Raw genomic sequence first — 10,856 nt, 5'->3', positions numbered from 1 at the left:
TAGACTCTGGAAATTCTGTTGAACTTTGCCGATGTTCAAACTTTCGAAGTGCTTGATTCTGGAAGTATTGAAGGATAGACTCTGGAAATTTGGTTGAACCTTTGCCGATATTAAAATTTTCGAAGTGCTCGACTTTTATAGATGGTTCGTATGCATGCTAGTGTGTGTGGGGGGTGTGTGTGTGTGGGAATCCATCAGAACGGGGTTTTACGGTGTTGACCTTTGACCTAGGCCTGACTCAGAGTGCGTCATATTCTATGTGAAAGGAAAGATCGTGTGTCCCGGGACCGAGAACTTGAAAAGCAAAACGGTTCCTTTTTCTGCATCGAAAAAAAACCCGGCTGTACATCCGTCTGACTTTACCCAATATTCAATCTTTTCATGTTCTAACATTTTTTCTATTCTTCCCAAAAAAGGGTGAGCTTTTTTCGGCGCGTTAGGACAAACATCAGCCATGTTGTAAGCTCGCACACGTTGTTCTAAGTACAGAGTATTATAAAACCTAGAGGGATGCTCGACTTTTATAAACAGGCTCGTATGCATGCGTTTGTCTGTACGTGCACGTGTGTGTTTGTGCGTGCGCATGTGTGCAACGTGTGTGGGTGTGTCATATTTTTGTTTGGATGTGTAATACACATGGCCATACCATGTACGGTAACATTTGTGTCAGGAATGGATGTGAACCAGTTTTAACATAACTATATATATTTTTATAACCTACCTCAGAGTGTTTCATATTCTATGTGAAAAGAAAGAACATGTGCAACGTGTGTGGGTGTCTGGAATACATATGGCCGTACCACGTATGGTAACGTTTGTGTCAGGAATGTATGTGATCCAGATTTAACATAACTATATATATTTTTATGACCTACCACAGAGTGTTAGAAAGAACATGTGTGCAAGGTGTGTGGGTGGAATACATATGGCCGTACCATGTATGGTAACGTTTGTGTCAGGAATGTATGTGATCCCGATTTAACATAACTATAAATATATTTTATGACCTACCACAGAGTGTTAGAAAGAACATGTGTGCAACGTGTGTGGGTGGAATACATATGGCCGTACCAGGTATCGTAACGTTTGTGTCAGGAATGTATGTGATCCAGATTTAACATAACTATATATATATTTTATGATCATGACCTTTGACCTAGATATAGAGAGTAAGAATATGTATCTTTTTGACCTTTGCCCTAGACCTGTCAAAAATAAGGTTACAATATATACAAACTATTTCTCTCTAGCATCATACTCGGGTACCTTCTCTTTCATCATGCCTGCCTCTTTAAGACAGGGAAAATGGGCTAAATTTCCTGGATGTGGGGATGAGAGAGAGAGAGAGAGAGAGAGAGAGAGAGAGAGAGAGAGGGGAACAGTGTGAGACTGGGAGTGAAAGAAGAGAAAAGCATGTAAAAACAAAGGGAGGCAAATAAAATAAATAACTGACAAAACAAGGAAATTAATCCATGATAATTTAAAAGAAAATTGACACAGATTGTATCAGCTTGATTAATAAAAAAATACCAAAGCTGACACCACTGGATATAAATGCAAACTAAATATAAGTATTAATAATAATAATAATTATAATAATAATAATAATAATAATGACTGCACATAAGACTATTGTGAATATTATAATTGTGAATGTTACCTGCTGAGCGATGTCTTCTAAGACTCTGACATGATTAAAAAAAAAAAAAAAACTGGGTGATAATCTGGTCTTTTCCTTGGAGCTGAACATTTAAAACATTGAGCAGCTCTGTGACGTCCACCAGGAAACCCAGGTCAGAAAGCCATTTCTTATCCATGGGCACTTGAATACTACCAATCCTGCTTTCCTGAAAAGCTCCTCTCTCATCACGCAGATCAAAAAATCTCCTGAGAACTTTTCCTCTGCTCAGCCATCTAACCTCCTGGTGGTACAACACATCACCATATTGCACATCCATCTCATCCAACAGTACCTTGAACTGCCGTTGAGAGAACGTCTTGGAGCGTATATCATTCACAATTTTTGACGACGTCACGCGTCACATCCACAAGCCCGATGGATTTGGCACATAGCTGTCCTTCATGTAAAATACAGTAGTAATTTACTAATTTCCCCTACATTCACTGACTTTCTGAGACACCAACGTAGAAAGGCCAGATTTCCTCCCTACCATTGCCAGGGCTCCATCAGTTTTAATGCCAGCCATATTCTCCCACTTTAATTCATTCTTTTTTAACACTCTCTCAACAGCACCAAAAAGATCCTCTCCTTTAATAGTACCAGAAAGAGTCTCAATGCCAGCCAGCTCTTGTGTCACTTCAAAATTTTCATTTACTCCACGCAGAAATACCAACAGCTGGGCGGAATCAGATATATCGGTGCTCTCGTTACAAGCTATTGAAATGACAGAAAAGGCAGTGCCTTTTGCCTTGATTTGCTCGCCGATGTGTTGGGCCATGTCCTCTATGCGTTGGGTAACAGTATTCCTGGACAAGCTGATTTGCGAGAACATACATATCTGAGAAGGGCACACTGCTTCTTTGACGAACTCTCCAGTAGAGAAGGCTCTTCCACTTTTAGCAATTAGTGAGGAAATCTGATAGCTGGCCCTTGTGGCACTTTCTTGAGCTGATGAAGGATGTAACAGCGCGCTCTGCTCAGATCGAAGTTTAGCAAGCAGCTCGTTAGCCTTCTGTTTTCACGCCTCGCCGCTGTACTTTGAGAAAGCTGAAGAATGTTTTGTTTCATAATGACGACGGATATTGTACTCTTTCAAAACAGCAACTGACTGTTTGCAAACTAGACATACTGCCTTTGAATTGATTTCAGTAAATAAAAAATCATCTTGCCAAACCTTTTTAAATTTCCTCTTGTCTGTGTGCCACTGCCTGGTTTTATCCATTATTACCTGTTTGTTGACTGTCGCAAAGCACGCAGGCCTTGAAATACGCATGTACATTAAATAAAAGTCAAATTCACTTATATTCTCTACATTTAATTTCAATTTACATTTTTTTGTAGCTCAAAAAAAAAAGTTATGTTAAATTAGAAATGAAGATCAGCGTCAATGACATTTCCCCCGCCCTTCTCACATATGGCATGGCGGGCCAAATCAAAAGTCACCACGGGCCAACTTTGGCCCGCGGGCCCTAGTTTGGGCATCTCTGGTCTAGGATGTATCCGCTTTGTGCCCCACGCTCCCTGGAATAGGCTCTAGGTTCCCCTTGACCTAGTAGGATATGCAGTATAGAAAATGGATGGATGGATGATGTTCTATATATAGTTTGTTTGAGTCTAACAACTTTTAAGTGTTTAATGATGTTTAAAAAATCTACTAGCTAGTGTCCAAACCTGCTTGAAGTATCATGACATGACGCATATGACATGCGTGTAAGCTAACAAATTTATATGACATAAAATGTAAATATTTTTGAAGTTTTTAATTTTTGGTGACACGAGAATGAAATGATGTTGCCAAAAATCAGTGTATCAATGAGCCCAGTGAGTTGTGTGCCAGGGTCCTTGCAGCACCCAAACTTGTGTATAATGGTATACTGATTCACGACCTAGGGAGCTGATCGATACATAGCCTAAGTTTAATTACAGAATATGGCACCAGACAGCTCGGTGATATCCACAATCCAGAATATGGATAATGAGCCTTTGATTTTGAACAAATCTTCCAGCTCTAACAGATAAAGTGTTATTCAATCTTATGGAGAGAGAGAAAAAAACAGTGATTCATTGGATAAAAAATTGTTCTTACCATCCTAAATGTTGGAATCCATGGAATAACAATAACACAAAAACATGCTGTTGTGCGGTTTTACAGCCGTCAGTGGTTAGAGCTCTAGGCTACTGATCAAAAGGTTGTGAGTTCAAGCCCCATCACAACCAAGCTGCCACTGTTGGGCCTTTGTTCAAGAAGTTTTTTCAAGACCTCTATGCTGACCCTGCGCTCTGACCCCAGCTTACTAACAAGCTAAAATATGTGAAGAAAAAAATATCACTGTACTGTACTGGCTGACTTCAGGGATTATATGTCCCTGTGCATTAGCTGTTACTATAGAAACAATCCTTCTGACCAATCAGATTTGAGAATTCAACAGTACTCTGGCATAAGTGACAATAAAGGCTGTCTTTTCTGACTCTTACTTCCTTTTACATGGAAATTTTCCAAAAAAAGATACAAACACTCTTGAAAAAAGGGTTGCAGAATTTAAGTTTTTTCCTGCAGGATGGTTAGTTTCTTAATAAGTATAATTGAAAATACTCTGATTCAACCCATAAATGTTTGCATGTGCGACAAGCAAATAATTTTGAGTGTTCTAGACAGCGTAGTTTTTCAGGAGAGTAGTTAAGGTTGTTTAGCATGTAATGAGGTTTAAACATAGAAGTTTCTCTGATAGGAAAACAAACAAATCACATAAAAATGGGGGTTCTACATTGATTTTTTTTTTTTTTTTCCAGTTTTGTAGTTAGTAGTGCTTAGCTTCTTAAAGGTGTTCTGTCTGAAACCCTCTTTGAACTCCAACACACTATTTTGAGGTTCTACACAAAATCTTTAATGCTTATCCCAGTTGACAAATCTGAAAACCATGCAGGTTCTACAGTACATTTACCTTTTTTTGACATAGTTAAGGATGCTTAGCTCCCTAAATGAGTTTATCTTAGAACCCTCATTAATAAATATAAAAAACACAAATCCTTTAAATGTTCACAGAGTCAGGAAAAAAACAATTTAAAAATTGTATTCTAGAGTCTGACACATCCAAAAACGCTTACATCACTATACTGCTCATGCGTAAAAACATAAGAAACTTTGGCCTGCATCATTTCCGTCAGGCATTTATTTACAAATGTAATCTGAAGGTTGTACAAAGTGACATTAATCTTTAGCAATGCTATAAAACTGGATAGCAGGCACAACAACTGCAGCACAACATCATCCACTTTCTCAAGGGCCCAGCAGTGGCAGCTTGGTAATGCTGGGATCTGAACTCATGACCTTCTGGTCAGAATTCCAAAAGGGGTGATGTCACTCTATGTGTCCCACCCCGACTTCCTGTTTCAGTGGAAATTATGTCAACACCTTGAATAATGCTGCATGTTTCAAGGCACTTCACATGGACTTTAAGCATCCATAGTTTCCTAAAATGATTCAGGTGTGTATGAGGGTTGCTGTCAACATTAACACTGGAACAGTTTGAGTTAAATAGGTAAGATACACCTTGCCTATGTAATTACACATTAAATGTAAGCTCCAGTACCCAATATGACTCAGTTGTATTTAAACCAATAAAGTGTTATTATTGAAAACCTGAAATGAGCAGCCAATATACCTGTACAAGGTACAAGGTACAAGGTACAAGGGCACAATCTGCTGATTTTTCAGTTCTTCATAATTCTTAAGAGCTGCAGGAATTTCATATTTATTTTTGAATATACATTCTGTTGTGAAACCGGGTACCCTTGATATTACCCTTGTTATTATAACATGTAAAAACCTTCATATTCACCTATACAGTACATGAATCATGTGGTAGGTAAGGCCCTGGGGTCTTTTCTGTAACATAATTATGTGATTATGGTGACTCTGAAGTGTTGCAGAATGTAAAACACACTTTTCCAGAATGTTCAGTTTGGATCCTCCTTACACAGAGCGGCTGAATCACTGAGACAGAAACATGCATTTGTCATCTGGATTTAACCTTGGACGAAATCAATAACGAGTGAGGGCTTAGCCATTAAAAAGTTAGAAGTGCCTTTTAAAAAACAGTATGCTTTGTTCAAACACAGGAAGCTTTCTACATCCTTACAGAAATGCAAAAAGAAAGAGGGATACAGGGATGTGCCATTAGCATCATGAGTGTTTCAGTTTTACTGCAAGATTATTGCAGGTTCAGTGATTATGTAAGGAATAAAACATGATGTGGAGAGGTGTTATAGGAAAATAATAAGTGGTGTGATGCTGTAACCACCACAAAATAGATTATTTTTTCTGTAACAGCACATCCTGAAGTCTTATCTCTCTTACAGCACAATGATTTCACAAAGATGACCATTTTTAATTTATTAATGAACAACATATACTTTTATTTATGCATAGTTTTATTACATTTACTGCTGTGGAACATCTGTGAGACAAGTTAGCTCCTGCTATCACTTACATAATAGCATTTAATAGAATTCCCTCACCAGAAAGTTCTATGTCCTGAAGACTTTCCTGTGGTAGAAAACTTACCAAGTACTACAATGTGCTGACACTGGAGACTCCTTCCTAAAATGTTAAATATCTCTCAGTACAGAAAGCCTCACCATATCAACAATTATAAGTTTTTCTTTGTTTTATTTGTTACTTCAATTATGAGGAGAGTATATTATACAAGTGCCTGTAAAAAGTGCAATTTATGTAGAAATGATAATGTACAGTATTAGAATGAGTGCTGTAATAAAATGTGATTTGATTACAGTTGGCACTACTATCAGAGCTGTTATAGAAACATCCATCACCACCTTGTTACCAATCACATTTGTGAATCCAGCAGCTTTGTGTAATAGACATGGTTATCCAAAATGGCCTTATAATTGTACATTTGAGTAACACTGTATCTGAAAAGTACCTGCATTGGGCCTTCATAAAACTTCATAAAACTCCAATCAATAAACATTTTATAAAGCAATACTGGAAGATTTATTTCAACACATGTGAGATGAAAAACTGTTTAATTTAATTATATTGCTTTGTCTTTAGGTGAAAGACAGAAGATAGTGCAGTCTGCTATTATTAAGGATCAACTGATTGATGCTGTACCTGAAATTCCATTTTCCAAGTATGTACATATCATGTTGTCTTTTGGAGAGGTGTATCTATGATATCTACTAATTATTGAAGAATTAGATTGAATGTTGAATTGGTGGTGGTCAATTTGCATTCAAAATTATCTCGCCCAAATTATTAACATTTCAATACTATGTACTAAGTGCAACATTTACTTATTTGAATACAATTTCCCATAACCATTCTCCCTAAGTTAGCCTTGGCCAATTCCTACCCATCAGGCATTTCTCCTCTATTACATGACAGCTACCAATCAGAGAGATGGTCTCACATGCTTTCTCCAAGACATGTGAAGCCAGCTGACTGCATCTTTTTGAACTGATGCTCAGGAGGCATTACACTTCCACGCCCACTTCCACATGCATGAGCTCACAGACATCCATGATTGGCTTGTGTTGCTGTGATTGATAGGGGAGTGGACTCCCGGCCAAGGATGGACTTGGCATCATTTGGATTTTGGATGATAGGACGAATGCATTTCTGTTGTGCCACTCAGGAGTCCAAAGATGTCAAAATTAAAGCGGTAATCAAATTTGCATTTTTGTCACTGTTATGAATTACTATGAAGAATGATTCAATAGTGATTCTACACCTTTCTCAAAGTGTCACGAATGTATAAACACATTACTGACTTGCAAAATAAGGCTATAAAGATTACAGTAACAAGCTTATAATATTTTCTCTTCTATTCTTTCCTGTAAAAACAATCACAGAAAACTTCTAACGCCACCTGCTTTATAAAACAGTTATACAATGATTATGAATGTGTTACAAAGGCCCTATGTCAGTAATAGGGATGTAACAGAACAAAATTTTATATAGAGTGCATATTTTATAATAAATAAATAAATACATTTCTGGTGCATGCCACACCCACTTCTGGTTTAAATCTTAATAAAGACACAGGCACATAAATTTCCCGCCTTTCAAATAAATGCTATTTAGTAAGAATTTAAACTTATTAAAGTGTAGGAGAACTTGTAGTTAAAGTTAGGGAACAAAACAAAGTTAACAGATTGATTCTTTTGAATCGATTCTTATGAACTTGCTTATGAAATTGAAATTTTTTGGTAAAAGGGTTCTTCTTTTGAACCATAATGAGAGAGAAAAAAATCTGTGATGCTAACTATGTTCCTCACCTTAACCTTAACTGTTGGTAACTTACAGATTGGTATCCATGAGGCCATGAAATAATAATCTGCCATAGGTTTTCTTGGGTCTCATTGGGTCTCTTCTAGAGAGTTTATATTTAGATCTATCTGAATAATGAATCAGAGCTTGTGAGAAAATTAGACAGACCATCATGAATTCATATAAGCTATGGAAAATAATAGCATTTCTCTGGGAGACACAGTGACTAGGAGAAAATACATTTGTGGATACAATGTCTAGGGTTGATTCAGCTGTGTCCAAATTCCAATAACAAGATAATAAAAATTAACTGTCAAGGTTTTTTTTTTCTCCCCCTGTTAGTGTTGAGCAATGGTCATTTTAGAATCGCAAAGTGAAACTGATTTATTGTCCATTAGGATGCAGCTTAATCAGTGTTAGCATAAATAACACCTACATAATGTCATCTGTTTATTGGTGGGTGAGTTGAGATGAGTTTTGAGAATATAATATAATTCTTCAACGAGGTTCCCTTGTCCTGTGTACACATTTGCTAACATAACTGAAGTAGCACATCTCTGCAGGGTAAAAGGTTGATCCTTGCCCTGGCTTGTAGGAAGAATGGGAGAGTCCAAGCAGTGCAACATGAAAAGTCTATTGCACCATTAATTTGAATGAGGTATAAATCATATACTAAGCTTCTTGCGGTGTCTCTTCAATTTCCTTTGAGGCTGAGAAAGCAAATGTGTGTGTGTGTGTGTGTGTGTGTGTGTGTGTGTGTGTGTGAATGAGAGAGAGAGAGAGCTCATTCTTAAATGCTGCATGACTAAAATGCCTCTGATGGGTGATGTCATTCAGAACCCGTTTGGATTCTTGATTATGATTAAGCAAGATATTAAATAGTTCAAGTGTCCTGCAGGGGCATCATACTCATGGGTGGCACCCTTACAATAAACCGTACCACCCCAATTGCCACCCAAGCATTCTTATAGCCAGCAGAATATGAAGTTTAGACACATGAGCAGCAGTTACAGCAATGACAAATTTACTGGTTACCAAAAGTAGTCCATGCTGCCAAATTGAAAGTTTTTACAACATTTGCAATCTGAAATGAATGCTTGTGCTGCATTTCAGTTTTTACCAAATGTGGCCAAGCTATAAGCTCAGGCTTGAAACATAGGTTCATCAAGGCTGTGCTGTGGGTTTGTTTTGGCAGATTAATTTGGATGAGTTTATCACAATCATTCCAGTGGGCCAGATGAAAGTGGTAAGTTTGGGCCAGCACTAGACCATGAATCCATTGCTATCTGGAGCATTGTAGTGTAGATTCAGCTGTATATGCAGTATCTGCAACACCATGGCATAGATCTACCTTGATATATCTGGACCATTGTAGCATAGATGCACCTGGATATACAGTTGCAATCAAAATTATTCAACCCCCATTGCAAATCGGGTTTATTGTCAAAATTTACAGACTTTCAGCTGTTTGCAATGAACAAATCAAATAAAAGCAATTGAAAAAGTTCAACACAATGTATGCTTCAAGTGGTTTCCCTAAATTCATATGAAAATGCAACTCTAGTTTCAAAATTATTTAAACCCTTCATGGCGAGCATCTTTAGTACTTAGTAGAGCACCCTTTTGCTGTTATGACCTGCTGCAAACGAGATGCATAGCCAGACACCAGCTTCCTGAGGAATCTTAGCATGCTGCAACCGCCTTCTTAAAATACCAGAAGAGATTTTCTATAAGGTTTATGTCAGGTGACTGTGATGGCCCTGTAGAATTTTCCAGGAATTTTTCTGCAACCAAGCCTTGGTGGAATTTGAGGTATGCTTCGGATCATTGTGCAGGTTTCCAGTGCCAGAGGATGCAAAGCAGCCCCAGAGCATCACTGAGCCACCACCATTGACTGTGGACAGAGTGTTTTTTCTTCATTCTTCTTCCTCCAGACATACCACTGATCCATCTTGCGGAAAAGTTCCAGTTTTGTTTCATTGCTCCACAGAACAGAATCCCAAAACTTCTGTGACTTATTTATATGATTTTGAGCTGATTTTTCTTGTGCTTTTGGGTCAGTAGTGGTGTACGTCTTGGAGTTCTGGCATGGAAACCTTCTGCATTTAGTACGAGCCTTACAGTGCTCACTGAAACCTCAGTGCCTGCTGCCACCAAGTCTTGCTGCACGTCTTTTGCAGTCACTCGAAGGTTTTTCACAACCTGCCTTCTCAGAAATCTGGTTGCAGCAGTTGATAGCTTCCTTTTTCTGCCCTGAACAGGTATTCCATTATTTTCTGCCCCTAGCCAGTTCAGGTATTTCATGTGTTCCAGATCATGCACACCTGGTGCAACTAATGAAGCCCTTGATTAGTTGCATCAGGTGGGCTTGAGACAACACCTGTTTTGCATATTTGTGCTGTTGTGAGGGATTCTATTCAGGAGGTTGAATAATTTTGAAACTGGAGAAGTCATTATAAGTTTCATTTTCAGTTGAATTTGGGGAAACCACTTGAAGCATTTGTTGTGTTGAACTATTTCAGTTGCTTTTGTTTGATTTGTTTATTGCAAACAGCTGAAAGTCTGTAAATTTTGATAATAAACTTCATTTGCAATGGGGGTTGAATAATTTTGATTGCAACTGTATTGTATCTGGACCATAGTGGTATAGATCCACCTGGATATATGTGTACCATAGTAGCATAGATCTGCCTGGATATATCCCATCCATCATGGTGTAGATCCACTTGGATATATCTGGTCTGCTGTAGCATAGATGCACCTGGATATATCTGGACCACTGTAGCATAGATGCACCTGGATATATCTGGACCATTGTAGCTTAGCTCCACCTGGATAAATCGTAAGCAATTACAAAACCAACGCTGTAATGTCATTACTTGG

The sequence above is a fragment of the Ictalurus furcatus genome, chromosome 26 (assembly GCF_023375685.1).
Source record: "Ictalurus furcatus strain D&B chromosome 26, Billie_1.0, whole genome shotgun sequence".
Taxonomy (NCBI): domain Eukaryota; kingdom Metazoa; phylum Chordata; class Actinopteri; order Siluriformes; family Ictaluridae; genus Ictalurus; species Ictalurus furcatus.
This window is presented reverse-complemented; position numbering follows the sequence as displayed.